We start from the raw sequence: 9,916 nt of genomic DNA on the forward strand, positions 1-9,916 counted from the left end.
GGTCTTACCTGGTTGTCCGTGGCCTGAGATGGTCTTCAGGCCCCTCCAGACATCCCTGGCATTGTTCCGCTGCAGTTGTTCTTCCATCCGCATCCTGTAGGACTTTTTCCCCTCTCGGATCCTCCCTCTCAGCTGACGCTGCACTCTCTTCAGCTCGTCCTTGTCGCCTGAAACAAAAGCCCTCTTTTTCTCCTTCAGGAGAGCTTTAATGTCCGGTGTGATCCAGGGTTTGTTGTTGGAGAAACATCTTACAGTCCTGGTGCCTACATTTGTGGTCTAACTGCCTCATTTGGTGTTTCAATGTTCATTTTTCTTGTTTCTAATCTCTGCTGGGCTTTAACAAGTGCATCAAAGTCAGGCTGAATGTCTGAAGTGGAGATGCGAAGCACAGCTGACAGATGATCATCAGTGAGAGAGGATCTGTACCTGGATTTTGTAAACTTCATAATTGAAAATGTTTGTTCACAAATGTAGGTAGAGCCAAAGAGAACAAACATCTTCTGAGCATGTCTCCTAATGTTTGGAAAGTTCTCCTCCTTGAGAGAAGAGTAGAAATCCAGCAGAGATCCTGACTTAAAGTGCTCTGCCAGTACTCCATCAGACTGCAGGTCAATGAGTTCCAGCTGAACATCACTGGGTGCATCATCCACACTGAAGGTAAAGGGAGAGGAAATCATGTGCATTTCATCCTCCATTGTTCTTAGATCATCAAATCGCCTTGCAAACTCACCATGCAATGCTCCTAACATGGATGAGTACCTGCAGAGGTTATCAGCTGATGGTGTGACTTCTTTCAGGGTTTGCATGTGAGTGAGAGTGTTGCTCTCCAGTTGTCTTGAAAGAAACTGTATCTTTCTCATGAAAGCCTTCACCAAGCTGTGCATTTCATGTACAAAAAGGCCCTTGCCTTGCAGCTTGGTGTTCATTCATCAGTGCAGTCACATCAACAGCAAATGCGAAATCTGCCATCCAGACCTCATCTGCAAACTCTGGGATGGCCTTGCCTTTTGTCTCACAAAACTCCTGGATTTCTGCTTTCAGATCCCAGACTCTTTTTAACACTTTGCCCAGGCTGAGCCATCTCACAGAAGTGTGGTAGCCAATGTCACTGTGCTCACTCTCATGCTCCTCCAGAAGTGTGACAAACTGTCTGTGATTCAGTGCCCGCGCCCTGATGAAGTTAACTATTTTAGTAACAACATCAATAACATGGTTCATTTTTAGCACTGATTTGCACAACACATGTTGGTGTAAAATACAATGTAAAAATACTAATTTCTGATCAGGGTCCATTTCAGTCACTTTATCCTGCATGCGTTTTAAAAGTCCGACATTTTTCCCGGTAAGATTTGGACAACCGTCCGTGGTGACACCTGCCAGTCTGTCCCATTTCAGTCCCAACGTGTCCATACAAGCATTTACCTCAGTGAAGAGATCGCTCCCTGTCGTCGTCCCTTTTAACGACTGCATTGCTGCCAGCTCCTCCGTAATCCTGAAGTCCGGCGTTATCCCGCGGACAAATACGAGTAGCTGGGCTATGTCGCGGACATCACAACTCTCGTCCAGAGCCAAGGAGAAAAAATCAAAACTTGGCACTTCACGTTGCAGCTGTAGCTCCAGATTCCCCGCAATGTCCTCGACCCTTCTCGTCACGGTTCGCCTGGACAGCGGGACTTGCTCAAATGCCGCTTTTTTTTCAGGACATATTAGTGCTGCCGAGTCTACCAAGCACTCTTTCACGAACTCCCCCTCTGAGAATGGCTTGCTGTTTTTGGCTATTTTGTGGTATATCACAAAGCTGGTCTTGGTTGCTGCATCCCTGGATGCATGAAGCCCGGTAAAAAAGCCTTGCTGCGTTTGCAGCTTAGCTAGCAAAGCTTCCGATGTCTGCGCTCTTTCAGCATCAGTTAGGTTTTTATATTTCTCTGCATGTTTCGTCTGGTAATGCCGACTCAAATTGTAGTCCTTCAACACTGCGATCTGCTCCCCGCAAACTAAACACACAGCTTTACCTCTAACTTCAGTAAATAAACACTTCGCTGTCCAATTTTTGTTGAAAATTCTACATTCGGCATCTACCTTTCTTTTTTTAGCCTGAGCGGACATTTTTGAGGGTGAAAATCGTCTTCTTGTGATTCAATCGCGCGCATGTCTTGATATACGCATTACGTCATTATGTGCGACGCACATTGTGCGGGAATTAAAAAAAACAATTTCAGAATAAAAGCAGTGCAGCTTTAGCCCATGAATGAGGTGAAATTAAAAAGTATGTTTATTTTGAAATTTCCAATTAACCTTACACTCGCGGTCAGAGTCAACCAAAGGTATGTGCCCCGGGCCATACAATCAGGTCTGTCATACGGGCCAGTCAGTGCCACCCGGAGGGCCGGATGTGGCCCGCGGGCCGTGCAATGCCCAGGTCTGCCGTAGAGAGTGTAGAGCTGGTCCACTGTTCCACGGCCAGGACGAAAACCGCACTGCTCCTCTTGGATCAGAGATTCAACCTCCCGACGGACCCTCGTCTCCAGTACCCCTGAGTAGACCTTTCCAGGGAGGCTGAGGAGTGTGATTCCTCTATAGTTGGAACACACCCTCCGATCCCCCTTCTTAAAAAGGGGGACCACCACCCCGGTCTGCCAATCCAGAGGCACTGTCCCCGATGTCCACGCAATGTTGTAGAGGCGCGTCAACCATGATAGCCCCACAACATCCAGAGCCCTAAGGAACTCCGGGCGGATCTCATCCACCCCCGGGGCCTTGCCACAGAGGAGCTTACTTCAGCCCCCGAGATAGGTGAGTCCACCACGGAGTCTTCAGGCTCTGCTTCCTCAAAGGAAGGCGTGTCGGTAGGATTGAGGAGGTCTTCGAAGTATTCTCCCCACCGACTCACAACGTCCCGAGTCGAGGTCAGCAGCACCCCATCTCCACTATAAATAGTGTTGGTGGTGCACTGCTTCCCTCTCCTGAGACGACGGATGGTGGACCAGAATTTCTTCGAAGCCGTCTGGAAGTCGTTTTCCATGTCCTCACCGAACTCCTCCCACGCCCGAGTTTTTGCTTCGGCAACCACCGAAGCCGTATTCCACTTGGCCAGTCGGTACCTGTCAGCTGCCTCCTGAGTCCCACAGGCCAGAAAGGCCCGATAGGACTCCTTCTTCAGCCTGACAGCATCCCTTACCGCCGGTGTCCACTAGCGGGTTCGGGGGTTGCCGCCACGACAGGCACCGACCACCTTACGTCCACAGCTTCGATCGGCTGCCTCAACAATGGAGGCACGAAACATGGTCCACTCAGACTCAATGTCCCCCGCCTCCCCCGGTACGTGGGCAAAGTTCTGCCGGAGGTGGGAGTTGAAACTCTTTCTGACAGGGGATTCTGCCAAGCGTTCCCAGCGGACCCTCACAATACATTTGGGTCTGCCGGGTCGGACCGGCATCTTCCCCCACCATCGGAGCCAACTCACCACCAGGTGGTGATCAGTTGACAGCTCCGCCCCTCTCTTCACCCGAGTGTCCAAAACATGCGGCCGCCAATCCGATGACACGACTACAAAGTCGATCATCGAACTGCGGCCAAGCGTGTCCTGGTGCCAAGTGCACATATGAACACCCTTATGTTTGAACATGGTGTTCGTTATCGACAATCCATGACGAGCACAGAAGTCTAGTAACAGAACACCGCTCGGGTTCAGATTGGGGGGGCCATTCCTCCCAATCACGCCCTTCCAGGTCTCACTGTCATTACCCACGTGAGCATTGAAGTCCCCCAGCAGAACGAGGGAGTCTCCAGGGGGAACGCTCTCCAGCACACCCTCCAAAGACTCCAAAAAGGGTGGGTACTCAGAACTGCTGTTTGGTGCATAAGCACAAACAACAGTCAGCACCCGTCCCCCCACCTTAAGGCGGAGGGAGGCTACCCTCTCGTCCACCGGGGTGAACCCCAGTGTACAGGCGCCAAGCCGGGGGCAATAAGTATGCCCACACCTGCACGGCGTCTCTCACCTTGGGCAACTCCAGAGTGGAAGAGTGTCCAACCCCTCTCAAGAGGACTGGTACCAGAGCCTACGCTGTGTGTGGAGGTGAGCCCAACTATATCTAGTCGGAATTTCTCTGCCTCGCACACCAGCTCAGGCTCCTTCCCCACCAGAGAGGTGACATTCCATGTCCCAAGAGCTAGTTTCTGTAGCCGGGGATCAGAGCGCCAAGGTCCCTGCCTCTTGCCGCCGCCTGACTCACACTGCACCCCACCCCTTTGGCCCCTCCCACAAGTGGTGAGCCCATGGGAAGGGGGACCCACGTTGCCTTTTCGGGCTGTGCCCGGCCGAGCCCCATGGGTGCAGGCCCGGCCACCAGGCGCTCGCTGACGAGCCCCATCTCCAGGCCTGGCTCCAGAGGGGGGCACCGGTGACCCGCGTCCGGGCAAGGGAAACCGTGGTCCAATATTTTTAAGCATCATAAGGGGGTTTGGTGAGCCGTGCTTTGTCTGCACCCTCACAGAGGACCTGTTTGCCATGGGTGAACCTACCAGGGGCAAAAGCCCCAGACAACTTAGCTCCTATGATCATTGGGACACGCAAACCCCTCCACCACGGTAAGGTGACGGCTCGCGGGGGTGTTTATACAAATGATTTTTGTAATTGTATTTTTCATTGAAAGAATGTGTACCAGTTGTTAAAAAAAAAAAAACAGTTAATCTGCATTTCCTGCATTTATTTTGATTTTGGGCCACGGGGGGAATTTATCGTGATATTGAGTTGAGGTCATATCGCCCAGCACTAGGACCAACTCTATACCCCTGGCAGAGTTCTCAAGGGTGCATGGGAGTTCTGTGGGAGATGCTTCGGGAGTATGCACTACCGTGCCCCCTGTAATGGGCTGTTCGGTCCCTCTACCACCGATGTCAGAGTTTGATCAGCACAGTCAAATTCATTTGCAGTGAGGGTTGGACTCCGCTAAAGCTGCTCTTTGTCACGATTCAATTCATAGTGTTTATGGACAGAATTTCTAGGTGCAGCCGAGGCATTTTTTGTTCTCAGTATTGCATCTGTTTTTTCTTTTTTGCAGATGATGTGTGATGTTGGTGTTACAAGCTGTGGTCTCCAACTCTCACTAGAGTGGTTCGGAGCAGTGAAGCAGTTGGGATGAAAATCAGAACCTCCAAATCTGAGACCATAGTCTTCAGTCGGAAAAGGGTGCCCTCTCCTGGCCCAAATGGAGGTGTTCCAGTATCTTGGAGTCTTTTGCACGAGTGTGGATAGGAAGGAGAGGGAGATTGGTGCAGCATCTGCTGTGATGCGGACCCTGTAATGGGCTATATTGGTGAAGAAGGACAACAACAAGATCCCGTATACAAGTGGCCAAAATGAGCAGGTTGTCGAGGCTCTCCCTTAGACATAGGGTGAGAAGCTCAGTCATCTGAAAGGGACCCAGAGTCGAGTCGCTGCTCCGCCACGTTGAGAGGAGCCAGATGAGGTGACTCAGGCATCTGATTAGGATGCCTCCTGGATGCCTCCCTGGTGTTATACAATACAATACAATTTTATTTAAATAATGCATTTCACAACAGCTGGACCTGTAACAAAGCGCTTTCCACATGCCGTCACATAAATTAGCAGGTAGGTAGAACACAAAATAAAAATAAAAGCATTTACAATAGATACCAGAAGAATAGCAGAACAGTGGCAGGTTCGCCAATTTGACATTTCATAAACACACCATCAGTGAAGAGAAAGACGCTCAAAATTTGGCTTGCAAGGGGAATGAAGAGAAAGTCTGAATCGAATGCCTGTCTCTTTGCGTTCTGATCATATCTCTCCGTTCCCTACCTTTTATTAATTTCCAGAAGTCCCCGACCATGGGTGTCTTCAACCTAAAGGGGTGGGGTTATCTCGACAAGCAGCTGAAGACATGTCAAGTTGTTTTTCTATATATGTGCATCTCTTCAGGAAGAACATTTCCCATAGATGTTTATTGCAATCACTCAATACTGTTGCTCTAGTTTTGTAATATCCTAGCAATAAAGCAAATTTGTGAGAACTATTTCATAATAACTCTTTCAGACAGTCTCATTTAGAATCAAAATCTAAGGAATAAATGTGTCTTCAAACGGATTTTAAAAATGGACAGAGGGGGCTTGCCTAACATTCAATGGGAGCTCATTCAATAGGGAAGGACCGGCAACAGAAAAGGCACGATCCCCCCTGAGGCTGCGCTTAGTCCTTGGTACCTCCAGCAGCATTTGGTCCACTGACCTGAGTGGGCAGGTGCGTAGTGGTGGAAGAGCTCAGAGAGGTATGATAGAAAATGAAAAATCATTTGAGCGCAAATTTGTAGTTTTACAGTACGTTTGCCGTCATGTATAATCTCCAACATAATGGCAGTGCTTTGTATATGCAATTCTATATCTGTTTTGTTTATGATGTTTCAACCCCCCGTCAAAAAAGACTGTTGACTGTGTCTGCTCAGGCATGTGCCACCGGCAGGAGGGTCCCAGGACGACCCAGGACACGCTGAAGAGACTATGATTCCCGGCTGGCCTTGGAACGCATCGGGATCCCTCTGGAACGTGGCTGGGGAGAGGGAAGTCTGGGCGACCAGATCCCGGATAAGTGGCAGATAATGGATGGATGGATGGATGAATAATTTTTCAGTGGCACACCTGCTGATCTCTCACGGCACACTAATGTGTAATGGCACATCCATCCATCGATCCATTTTCTGCCATTACATTGGGGCCGCGTTGCGGAGACAGCTGCTTCAGCAGGGAAGCCCAGACTTCCCTCTCCCTAACCACATTTTCTAGCACTTCTGGAGTGATCCCCAGGCGTTCCCAGACCAGCCGGGAGACATAGTCACACCCTGCGGAGGAAATTCATTTTGGCCGCACGAGCCACAGCTCGTGACCATCGGCGAGTGTAGGAACATAGATTTACTGGTAAATCGAGAGCTTCGCCTTTCGGTTTAGCTTCTTCTTCACCACGACAGACTGATACAGTGTCCGCATCTCATCAGACACTGCACCGATCCGCCTGTCGATCTCACGCTTCATCCTCCCCCTCACTTGTTAACAAGACCCCAAGATACTCCTCCACTTGCTGAAGGATCTGGTCCTTGAGCTGGAGAGGGCACTCCACCCTTTTCCGAATGAGGACCATGGTCTCAGATTTGTAGGTGCTGATCTTCATCCCAACCGTTTCACACTCGGTTGCGAACCGCTCCAGTGAGAGTTGGAGTTGCCTTGGCTGTACTTAGAAATTCTGTCCATAAATGTTAGGAACAGAATTGGTGACAAAGGGCAACCTTGGCGGAGTCCAACCATCACTGGAAACAAATCCGACTTACAATGAGGACCGAACTCTTACATTGATGGTACAGGGACTCAACAGCCCGTATTAGCGGGCTTGGTACATCGTACTCCCGAAACACACCCCACAGTACTTCTCCAAGTCCACAAAACACATGTAGACTGGTTGGGCGAACTCCCATGCAACCTCGAGGAACCTGCTATGAGTGTAGAGTTGGCCAACTATTCCACGGCCACACCATAAACCAGACTCCTCTTTCTATATCTGAGATTCGACCTCCAGCAGGACCCTCCTCTCCAGCACCCCGAAATAGACCTTACCAAAAAAAGGCTGAGGAGTGTGATTCCTCCGAAATTGGAACATATCCTCCGGTCCAACTTCTTAAAGAGTATTCTGCTAGGCCAGACGGTAACTGTCAGAAAAGGCATTTTTTTTGTTGAAACACTTGGGCAATATTACATTTATTGATACTCAAGAGTGGTGTCTTTGAATAGGTGCCGATTACAAGCTGTACAGCATCTCGATTTTATCTGAGTGAAGAAGCAAAAACTTTAAAGACATCCATTGTTTAATAGGCATGCCTCTAGTTTTCCAGCAATTACATGGGTTTGTCATTTCCAGCGGCATATGTAATTGGGTATCACCAGCATAACAGTAAAAACCAATGTTATATTTACGTATAATATCACCAAGTGACATCAAGATCCAGTCCTGGAGGGTCGCTTTCCTGACAGAAGATTCATATGAATGTTAAAGTCACACATGATAATTTTATCTGCATGACTGACCAAATCAGCCACAAATTCTGAAAATTCATCTAAAAAGCCAGAGTACAAACCAGGGGGATGATAATGTGTGCAATACAATACAATACAATTCTATTTATATAGAGCATTTTACAACAGCTAGAGCTGCAAAAAGGCGTTTAAAGAACTGCAAGATAAAACGCCAAAGCGGCTGTGGATCGCATAATAAGAACATCAAATGTTTTAAAGGCGCCGCTAGAACAAGAGCTTAGTTTCAGAAATGGGGGCTACACCACCGCCTTTCTAACGAGGGCGCGCAACATATGAACGCACAAAGTTTGGAGGGATGGCCTCATTTAGCAGCAAAAACTGATTTGATTTTAACCAGGTCTCGCAAAGACCAATTATGTTGAGATTTTGGTCAATGATGAGGTCATTAACTTACAGGGCTTTTGATGAAAGCGATATAATATTTAAAAAAATGTATATCAATAAAATAGGTTTAATCTGAGTTATTCAGCATGACATTACATTGCATTGCATTGCATTGGCTTGGTCCCGTATTGTACCTCGAGGAACTATAAGCGTGGCGGGAAATTATGACGTAGGAATCTGATAGTTATGGGTTGGCTTTCGAATGCTAGAATTTCGAGAGAACGCCTCGTCGTCGATAAGATCCGACCGAGGAAGAATGCTAAAACCCATCATGTATCGCCACCTCACTAGAAACTAAATCAGTATGTCATGCAACAATGTGTGGTGTGTAGCGCTCTGATCTACAAAAAGAAAGGCTTTGTGTGTTGTCTAAGTCTAGCATGGCGCTGGTTAGCTCTAGCCTTACAGACGCCGTACCCATCCTTACATGCTCACTAATCGCCTGCAAGCCGACCTGCTCTGATGTGAACTTTCATGGAAGGCTTAAACAGTAATCTATGTCTCGAGAAAGACTGATGGCATGATACATATAACTAAAGTATGGGAGCTAGAAGACCGAGCTGGAACTGTTATGTGTCTTAATAGGCTCAACGCGATTAGCAAACCGCTTACGGTCAATGCTTATCAGACTACAGGTTGGCTACAACCCATGCTAACTGTCATGTCCGCCACATTTCCGCTTAACACATTATTCTGTTTTAGCTGGCGGACATGTCCCTCTTGAAGGGAAAAACTTTCAATGAGAAGGGTGCAAGTGTTGCAAGTGGAAGTGCATGAAAACATCGTTGCGTTTACTCACCCGGATGGATAAAGGCGGATCAATGCAAAGAATATACTCCCATCTTTCCACACAGGGCTATTGGGACTGTGAAAGTCCAAAAAATGTATAATCTCCTCATCATCCATCCATCCATTATCCCCCACTTATCCGGGGTGGGGTCGCGGATGCAGCAGCTTCAACAGGAAGCCCATAATTCCCTCTCCCCAGCTACGCCCTCTAGATCTTCCGGAGGGAATCCCCAGGCGTTCCCAGGCCAGCCAGGAGACATAGTCTCTCCAGCGTGTCCTGGGTCGTCCTCTGGGCTTCCTGCCGGTGGGACATGCCCGGAACACCTTACCAGGGAGGCTTCCTAATCAGATTCCCGAGCCACCTCATATGGCTCGCAAAGCAGCAGCGGCTTGATGCTGAGTCCCTCCCAGATGGCCAGGCTTCTCACCCTATCTCTAAGGGCGAGCCCGGACACCCTGCGTAGGAAACTCATTACGGCCGCTTGGACCCGAGCTCTTGTTCTTTCGGTCACGACCCACAGCTCGTGACCATCGGTGAGGGTAGGAACGTAGCTCGACCGGTAAATTGAGAACTTTGCCTTTTGGCTCAACTCCCTCTTCACCACAACAGACCGATACAGCGTCCGCATCGCAGCAGACGCTG

At 48.9% G+C, this 9,916-nt stretch overlaps 1 pseudogene; it reads right to left on the reverse strand.

Annotated features, from left to right (window-relative positions):
- Positions 1-263: 263 nt before the first annotated feature.
- LOC148334291 (general transcription factor II-I repeat domain-containing protein 2B-like) lies at positions 264-4,512 on the reverse strand (annotated as a pseudogene).
- Positions 4,513-9,916: the final 5,404 nt, after the last annotated feature.

This window comes from Idiotropiscis lumnitzeri, chromosome 7 (assembly GCF_059441095.1).
Source record: "Idiotropiscis lumnitzeri isolate Australia: NSW breed Sydney's pygmy pipehorse chromosome 7, RoL_Ilum_1.0, whole genome shotgun sequence".
NCBI lineage: Eukaryota > Metazoa > Chordata > Actinopteri > Syngnathiformes > Syngnathidae > Idiotropiscis > Idiotropiscis lumnitzeri.